Source organism: Mesocricetus auratus, unplaced genomic scaffold, assembly GCF_017639785.1.
Source record: "Mesocricetus auratus isolate SY011 unplaced genomic scaffold, BCM_Maur_2.0 Super-Scaffold_100018, whole genome shotgun sequence".
Taxonomy (NCBI): domain Eukaryota; kingdom Metazoa; phylum Chordata; class Mammalia; order Rodentia; family Cricetidae; genus Mesocricetus; species Mesocricetus auratus.
This window is the reverse complement of record NW_024429199.1, coordinates 9,001,049-9,011,007: the sequence shown is the minus strand read 5'-3', so window position 1 is coordinate 9,011,007 and position 9,959 is coordinate 9,001,049. Positions and strand designations below refer to the sequence as shown.

General features: G+C 37.2%; 1 pseudogene; it reads right to left on the bottom strand.

Moving 5' to 3' along the window:
* Positions 1-377: 377 nt before the first annotated feature.
* On the bottom strand, positions 378-9,279 carry LOC101840546 (annotated as a pseudogene).
* Positions 9,280-9,959: the final 680 nt, after the last annotated feature.

The window sequence follows — 9,959 nt, the reverse complement described above, 5'->3', positions numbered from 1 at the left end:
GGAGTTACAGACAGTGGTGAGTGGCCATGTGATGCTTGGAATTGAACCCAGGTCCTCTGGAAGAGCAGCCTCTACTCTTAACCGCTGATCCACTTCTCCAGAGTTTTTGATCCAAACTTTAATTATGGAAGATGAATAAAAAATGCCCACTACAGAGATTTTTCTGTTTTATGCTTTTAGTGCATAGTACCAATGATAACACGGACTCAAACTAATTTAATTTTGAGATTTGAAGTCATTCACTAATCTCATTACAATTTACCCAGGCATAGTTTATTCATTCTGTTCCTTAGTAAAGTTTGGCATTTCATGGTTCAGATACAGAAACATAGCATTATTGATATAAAAGTATGCTTTCTGCTTAACGGACTTTTTGTTTATTTTATACAAACATTAGAATTCTATTCTTCATTTATATCCCAGATAAACTTCAAGGGAATTTTTTTCATGTTCCTTTCGAATATCATGTTAAATCTTTCATTCTGCTCCACAGTCAAATGATGTTTCCAGTCTCCAATGGTACCTAATAAGAGAAGCACAGGGACAGCACTCAGGCAAGCGAATGAAGATGGCAACGAGGGTCACTCTAAGCAGCTTCCCTATCCTCTCCAACCCATTGAAAGTAAATGTGAGTGCTCTGTGGAGTTTGTCACCTCACCTTTCTTTATAGGAGAATGAGCAGGGAAGGAAACCTATGCAATAACAAAATAAATACAGGTTCACTATCCCATGTGTTAACCCACCAACCATAACCAACATTTAGGAAGAAACAAATACCTTAACAAATATGAATACATGAGAATTTTTGAAGTGCAATTTAGTATATGTAAAGCATCATGCAAACCAACAATACTGATTGATAAAATGTAACATATATCCCAAGGCTGTAGTTTCATATCCTCATGGTTCAGTCTTCTATTCTGTCCAGTTGGGGTGTGTGTTTAATTTTATGTCAGTACCATAAGGTTTTTATCATTATCACTCTATAATATATTTTGAAATCTGGAATGGAAATCCCTACAATATTATTCTTTCATGTCATGATTGCTTTGGCTATCCAGGGTATTTACTGGTTACATATGAATTTTTGGATGCCCTTTGTTATATTTCTGAAAACTATGTTGTGGGTATTTTGATTGTTGATACATAAGTTAATCACAGAAGATAGTGTGAATAAGACACCTGTGATTATTGTCATGAAGGAAAGTGCTACGTGAGAACTGAGCAATTAAACCTCACACTTCACATATGCAGTATGTTATTGTGTTGTAATATTCTGAAAGAAATAAAGAGAAGTAAAATTAATTTTCTTCTGAATTGAACCAAGAGAGTTGCCTCAAGTCTATTCCCAGCACTTGCAAGCAACAGGCTAGAGGAAATCAAGTTCTAGCCCAGCCTGAGCTCCACAGTGTCTGGGATGCCAGCCTGGACCACGTAGCATGACTTCTTTCAAAATAGAATTAAATAAGTAAAACTATTATGTTTTTTTTACTAAATTCTATTAAATTTCCTGAGAAACTATTTTAGTTCTCTGTTCTCTAGGTTTCCAGTGAATTTTCGCCTGGAGGAACACGTTGGAAGGACAGTTCTAGTGCTTGAAAGGAGAAGATTTGGGGAAGTCTTGGTACTTTCACTACTACAAACCAATGAGTCTCACCTTTGCGCAGGTAAGTGCCCTCATTGTTTCTCACGCCAAAGCCATCTTTTATAATATTATCATAATCTTCCCGTGGGTCACATTTCATGTTCTGAAATGTAGATTGTCTCACCACAGCATCCACGTCATCTTCACTCAGCTCTTTCTCCAGAAAACTGCAGATTTTAAGCACTGAGCTTCTAAGGTCCTGAAAAAGTCATGGGTTGAGAAATTATTCCATGATGGAGGTGTGAGTTACAGCCAACCATGTGACATGAACATGTAGGATTCCTTCTTGGAATGCAAAGATGGCTCAAAAAAAAAAAGGAAAAAATTAGTATGATTATTTCAATTGATACAGAAAAATATCTTTCAGTAAAGCTTAGTACATAGCAGTAGTAGAAAGTACTTCAAGTACAAAAGGCTACATGTAAACACCTACACCTAAAATCATACTTAATAGGAAAATATATAAAGATTTTCACGCACTGTTGGGAATCACTAAGTCTTTCCTATCCCTTCTTACCCCAACCCTGGAAATAAATAAAGAATGGAACAATTGGTCAATACAAGGGAAAGAGATTGTATACCAGAAGCATGCTAAGCAGATCGTGTGGCTTTCAGTGCAGACAATGCTAACAAATAACTATGACATTGCACTATGGAGTTGTGTACAAAATCAAAACCATACAAATACCAGGTGAATTTCTGACATTAATAAGGAAATTGCATTAATAACAACAAAAATTCTAGCATTAATATTAATAAAGGCTTTGGGACTAACCTATTGAAACTATCCAGCCATTATTGAAAGAAATACAAGATAATAAGTAGTCAGTTGTCTAATATATAAGAATAGGAAAACAGTAATCTTAAGAAAACACTTAACTGAACCCAAGGAACCCAGTGACAGAGAGAGAGAGGAGCAATGAGCAAATTGGCAAAGAATGGGCTGGCAAAACCAGCAGACCCAGCTGATCTGAACAGGGGAGAGCTCTTGGACCCCAGACCGTCAGCTGGGAGGCCAGCATGGGACTGATCCAGACCCCCTGAATGTGAGAGTCAGTGAGGAGGCCTGGGTAACCTATGGGGCACTGGGCAGTGGATCAGTGTTTATCCCTGGCATACAAACAGACATCGTGTGTCCATAACACAAAGAGGGATGCTCTCTCACCCTGGACTCTTAGGGGAGTGCCTGGACCCTGCCCTGAGTGAAATGACAGACTCTAGATATCCCCTATGTGGAAGGAAGTGGCTATAGGGTGGGAGGCTGGGGGGGATGGTGGGGGCAGTGCAGGAGGAGGGGAGGGAGAAGGAACTGGGATTAACATGTAAAACAGGCTATTTAAAATTAAAATAATAATAATAAAAAATTAAAAATGAGCATAGAAAAGTCAGTTAAATTACATCATAGATTAAAAAAATATAACTAGCTGGGTGGTGGTGGTGTATGCTTTTAATCCCAGCACTCGGGAGGCAGAGGCAGGCAGATCTCTGTGAGGTCGAGGCTGGGCTGGACCAACAGCCCCCAAAACAATACAGAGAAACCCTGTCTCATAAAACCAAAAAGAAAAAAAGATATAACTATTTACAGAACATTTTATCTGTATTTGTCTAATTTCTATTGTGATAAAACACTGACCAAAACAATGTTGGAAAAAAAGGAATTGTGTCACCTTGGAGATGATAGTCTGTCATCAAGAGAAGGCAGGAACTGAAGCAGAACTAGGGAGGAAAGATCCTTAATGACTTGCTCCTCTTGCCCGGGTCACCCTACTTTATTTTATCTTTCCTTTGGACCATATATATATATGTATATATATACATATATATATAATATATATCATTAAGTGAAATAGAAATCACATCTCTCTCCCATGGAGAAAAAATAAAATGGTCATTCTGACATTCTGAAAGTTGAACTATGATAAAAGACAGGTTGTGAGTATAAGAATTCTGGATAAAACCAATGTGTGCTGTGTTCATAGATAACCATACCACACCAAGTCTACTAAAGCAAGTAATTAAATAGGGTTGATAATACCTTTAAAAGATAAGTCTATTCTAGATGCATAAAGTTGTCTGTATTGACACAGGTGGCTACACAAGAAGGAATCCCAAGAGGACCAAGGGAGAAGAGAACCCTGAGGCAGACCAGTCAATGAAGGAGAGGTTGGATGTCAGGAACTTCTTTCAACACAAAGTCCATAAAGGAGGAATGAGTTATGAGGACAACTGGGAGTGTGTGGTTTAAACTCAGAGATGAGAAATAGTTTTCAAAACAACTTTCTCATCTTACCTTCTTCATGTCTTCATAGCTCAGGAACATAATGTTGAAGTCATGTCTGTGTTCATACCAGCCTCTAATATGATCAAACCAACAGCTTCCTAAAACTGCAGGGAAAATAACTGAGTAGCAAAGTCAAGGGACTATACTTGCTGAACAGCAAACTCTGTTCTTACTTTTCTAGATTAGGCTATTCAGAAATAAAAATGAAGCCCCTACAATTGGATGTCCACATGACTATTTCAAAGGAGTTATTTTTGTGTAACAATTATGCAAGGCTCATACCAATCTACCTATATAGGGATGTAGCAGAACAGACATTGAGATATTGGGAAATTCTGGTGTCAGGGGCTGGAGAGACTCTCAGTGGTTAGAGCCCTGGCTGCTCTTGCTGAGGGCCTGAGTGAAGTTCTCTGCATGCACATGGTGGCTCAGAGACCATCTGTAACTTCAGTTCCAGGGAAACTGATGTCCTCTTCTGTCATCTGCAATCACTGTACACATGAGGTACACATACATACATACATACATACATACATACATACATACATACAGGCAAAACACCCCACAGCCTCTTTCACTAATCAGTTTTCCTCAGTAGCAGCATGAGTAATTTCATTTTCCCAACAAGTGTGTGCCATTAAGAGCACACATTCAATTTTTGCTGTATATGTCTTCCTATGTCATTAGCTAGAACGAATGGATAAAATGTGTGTGAATCTCTCATGGTATAACCAAAGTACTTCCTAATATAACACAGCCCTGCAAGTTGGAAACCTTCAATGGTCCTAACACTGGCAGGATAATCACTTTGTATCAGATTACGTTGGTTCATAATTATTATTACTACCTGCCCTTCCATCTCTTACATATATGTTCCCTGATTTGAAATGGCGTAAGTGCTATCGGTGCTTTATAAAAAAAATGAGAAGGGGTAAATGTAGTTACCGTTTCCATCTAGAAATTTTTCCATATAGTGTTCAATGGTATCTGTAGCTTCTAAGAAAACCACCCAATTTGAAAAATGAAAAAATGAGGTCAAAATGTCTTTGGGATTTCTGTAAATATAAAGAATCTGCAGAAAGCACACAAAGTTGTTTTTAGCAATTCTAGGTCATTCTAGTATGCTCTGAATTTATTAGAATTATTTCTGAACTTATATAATAGTACATGTCCAAATAAATCTTTATTTTCATCCAGGTAGTTGGTTATCAACTTTTTGTTTCATGCTATAAAAGGAATACTTTAATCTACATAGTATTTCATACATGTAAAAGAACATAGGTCAATGCTACAGAAATATATTATTTGTAAATTTGATAAATATGGTAACCATGTTTTCCATGTGACTTAATGCTACAGCAGTTGATATTCATTGAGTTTTCTGAGATAGTTTACATATAGTCAAGGTCGCGCTTGAAATAAGTGGAAAATATGAGAGCGAACTCTTATGTTGGTACAAGTGTTAACAGTACACACATATAATTTAAAAAGAAATTTCTCTCTACTGTTATGAATAATAATCAAGTTTATTAAGAGTATTAGGGCCGGATGGTGGTGGTGCATGCCTTTAATCCCAGCACTCGGGAGGCAGAGGCAGGCGGATCTCTGAGTTCGAGGCTGGGCTGGACTGACAGCCTCCAAAACAATACAGAGAAACCCTGTCTCGAAAAAACAAAACAAAACAAAAAAACAAAACAAAACAAAAAAACCAAAACAAAAACCCAAAAACAAAAAAAAGCAAAAACAAAAACAAAAAACCCAGAGTATTAGGCCAAAAAGAAATATATTCCTAGTTTTGAAACAAGGAAATATTTTTTAAATAAGGTATTGTTGCTGTGATTAGGTTTTTGTTTGCTTGTTGAGAAAGAAATCTAAGTTGGTTGCCTAGGAATAAGGAAGTGAATTTGGAAGGACTTGGGGGAAGAAAGAATATGTTTAAGATATATTTTAATTTAAAAATTATTTTAAATAATAATACAATACAATAAAAATAAATAATGAATTTATATTTTAAAAGTCAGTATGTCTGATTATACTATAATTAAGTATTTTGCTGATCAAATATATGACAAAGTTCAAAAACAAGAGAAAAGCCACAGTGTATGTAGAACTGTATGCAGATGTGACAAAATTCATATCAGGAGGAAAATTATTATAAATCATAGCAGTGAAAAGCTGGACCAATGGTAGAATCTTTTTACAGAATTGTAATTGGTCCTAGTCTATAAATATCAAACGCATTTAATCTCATTATTGTGTATACACATGCAAATTGGGACCAGTGTGAGAAATTATTCAATAACTGCCACATTGTAAAACATTTAAGTCAGATGTGCTAAGTTCCTAGAGGAGAAATAAGGGATAACACCAATTGGCAAGCTAAGCAATAGTGGAGGGACCACCTCGAATGCCCATCCCTGATAATAAACTTGATGTCTATAACCATCCGGGAGCCTTCATCCTGTGACTGATGGAAGCAGAGGCAAACACACAATTAATCACTGAACTGAACCCAAGGAACCCAGTGACAGAGAGAGAGGAGTGATAAGCAAATTGGCAAAGAATGGGCTGGCAAAACCAGCAGAAACAGCTGAACTGAACAGGGGAGAGCTCTTGGACCCCAGACCGACAGTGGGGAGGCCAGCATGGGACTGATCTGGACCCCCCCAAATGTGAGTGTCAGTGAGAAGGCCTGGGCAACCTATGGGGCCCTGAGCTGTGGATCAGTGTCTATCCCTGGTATACAAGCTGTCTTAGTGTGCCTATAGCACAAAGAGAGATGCTCTCTCAGCCTGGACTCTTAGGGGAGTGCCTGGACCCTACCAAGAGTAAAATGACAGACTCTAGATATCCCCTATGGGGAAGGATTTGGCAATAGGGTGGGAGGGAGTGGGGGAAGGGGAGTGCGGGAGGGGGGGAAGGGGAGGGAACTGGGATTGACATGTAAAACAAGCTATTTAAAATTAAAATAAAAAAAAAAAGAAAAAAAAAAAAAGAATTGGTCCTTTGCAGGTTTCAGCAGTAACTGATTATCCACTTTCTTCAGAAATAGACCACCTCCTCTGTAAGTTGACTACCCTGGTGTTTGTGACTCTGCAGTTCTATTCATGGATGAGGATTCTAGGGAAGCTGGTAGAAAAGCCCCGAAGACATACTCAAGAATGTTCAAAGAGGTGTACCATCATCACATGAAGACTGACATCATTTCATCATTCAATACTTAATTTTTTATCTGTTCAAAAAGCTCTATGACGCACCTTAGCCTTTTTCTTATTAAGACCTTTTGGTACTAAGTAATATGGAAGGTGGGAAAGGAAGATTCGAGGTGACGACATTTTGACAAAGTCTAAATTATGAATATTGTACTCAACAAAGGGCACTCTTTCTGAGATTTGGATGTTTTCAGTGTTGTTCCGATAGCCCTCAGAGTAAATCAAGACCAGGATCTTCTGAATCCACAAGGTACCTGTAAAAATGCACAGCAATTCTGTTTTCAGTCCTCAGGTAAGTTTAAGTAACAAATACTTACGGTAATTCCATCCATCTTCAAGCCATTTGTGTATTTTAAATGGTCTCTGTATGCTAGCAAGCAAATATAATTTTTGTTTGATTTTTAGCTATATTTAGCATTAACAGAAAAGACGAAATCCAGGACTCTAAGTTCCTTTTTTTATTGCATAGTTGTTTTGTTCTGATCTCTTGATAGTGATTATTCAAATTAGTCCTATAGCTTCCCTGTATTCTGTGTTCCATGAGAAGTCTTTTTTGCATTATTTCAAACTTCAACTTGAGAAATAGTATTTGTAGATTAATGGGTGCCCTCTTATGAATCCACACATATGCAAATGGCAGGTCAAACAGCATTGACTTCACTAACTATTTTCTGCTGGAGTTATCTAGATCTTCATGATACGATTTCTAGGGTGTTGGACACCTTTTACTGTGTGTTACAGGAAGTACTCTCCTTTCTGTGATTTCTTACAAGTTTGCTATTACAATTTTAGAAAATTTAACAAATATGAAGTGTATTCTGTTCCTTCCTTTCTGTGTTTCTTGTGCCCAACCCTGTGTTTCCATGTTCCCATGAACGGATTATGAATACATTGTAGTTTACTTACTGATTCTCAGCTTAGTAACCATTCAAGTAAGATAACTACAATGAAACTCTTTGAGAAATACATATAAACACCCAATCCTATTTCCACTTCAAAAGAATCTCAATGGGTGTGATCAACCTTTGTTGAGATATGTTCATTTTCTGAGTATGTGGTTCAGGTGAGTCATGATCATCTGGGGATTCTCCTGTCTCTGTCTCCTACCTCACCAGGAAGGTCAAAATTACAGACACATATTACCACATCTGGCCTGCACGTGTTCAATTGATCCCCACTCAGGTCCTCAAGCTTGCAAGACCAAGACATACACTTTGCACACTGACCCATCAACTCAGCCTTGAAAAGATTTTCTGACCAAACCATGTACAATCCTATTGTCTATAGTGTTTGTCAACAGCCACAGAGGAACTAATTTTTAAAACGGCATGTGACATTTTCAGGACCGATTTTTTTCTCTTCAAGTTTATCAACCACATAAGCACAAATGAAGACCTCCAAGGGTTGACCCTGGTGACTCAGAAGTCACCATAGACATAGGATTTTCCAGTCCCCAGCAGGACACCACTGCTCCAGCACTGCTCTGTATTGATGAACTTCACACTCAAGAAAATATGTGGTGTGTGCATGTGCTCGCACGTACATGCTAATGAGTGCAAGAGCTTCTTAAGCTGTAAAAAGTAGACCTCAGTTCCTGTTGAATACTTTAAAGTAAGTGATATATGGTAAAAAAAATCCATCCTGAATGCCGAAGCATTTTCATATTTGCAAATTCAGGAGAAATTATTTCAGACTATGTCATCCCATTCCAACAGACCAAACAGGTAATCGCTCACCAAATGTCTGCATTTGGTTCTCTGTTGCACATCTCATTATCATAACATTTCTACCTCCCACCAGAGTACACACTGCATTCTCTGATGGCAGCCTTCTCTCCTACAGCTTGGGGTTTCCTTTAGGTTTTATCTGATCATAAATTGTTATGCAAACATAGGTTTGCTACTCCTGGTGCTGGACTGGGGCCACATTGGTACACATAATACCAAATCAAAGGAGATGTTAAGAAAGAGCACATGGTCTAGTCCTGGCACTTACCAGATTTTGGATATGTGATTATAAAGACATCATCATCTCTAATTTCCAAATCTTCCATAGTTTCTAAATGCTCAATGTTCACAAAACTTTTCAGAAAGTTATACCCTTTAATTTTAAGTAAGTATTCATTTGTATTGTCCATAATTATTTACCTAGAAGTAAATACATAGAATACATTTTGTGGGTTAATTTTATACAATACTAAGTAATAATTACTGAGATTTCAGCATATACCAAGAACCATTTAAACATTTCATGTGTGTAAATATTTATTGTGGAAAAATGCATTGGTTATGTTATCTAAATTTCATAATATTTCAATGATGTTTAATTTTAAATCACACCATTAAATATGAGGAATAGAAGAGTAAAAACTTAAGTTCATTTTCCTGTAATTCCCTGTGAGAAGGATTATAACAAGTTTAAACATACAGATGGAAAAATAGGGTTACATATATCTCAACCAAATTATTCAAGGTTTCCCAGCTAGCGATCAAACTCTCAGAGGATTGGGCACAGAGTACATGCAGATATTTTGTATTTTTCTTACCTGAATATTTTCATTATTACAAAATTAAGAAACTCTTCAAGGTGTGCTTTCGTATTTGATTTAGAATTTGGATAACCTGCTTTGACAAAATGAGGCTTCTGTAACTTGTCTATTGAGTGGCTGTTGAAACGAGCAACACCCAAACTTGAACTTATGAAAGTAACTGACAGATACAATAACTTATAGTTATAGTGACATATTGGTGCGAAGTCTCCTATGAAACTTTTCATCATTTTAACTTGCAACCAATGAATCTAACATTAGAACTGCAGTTTA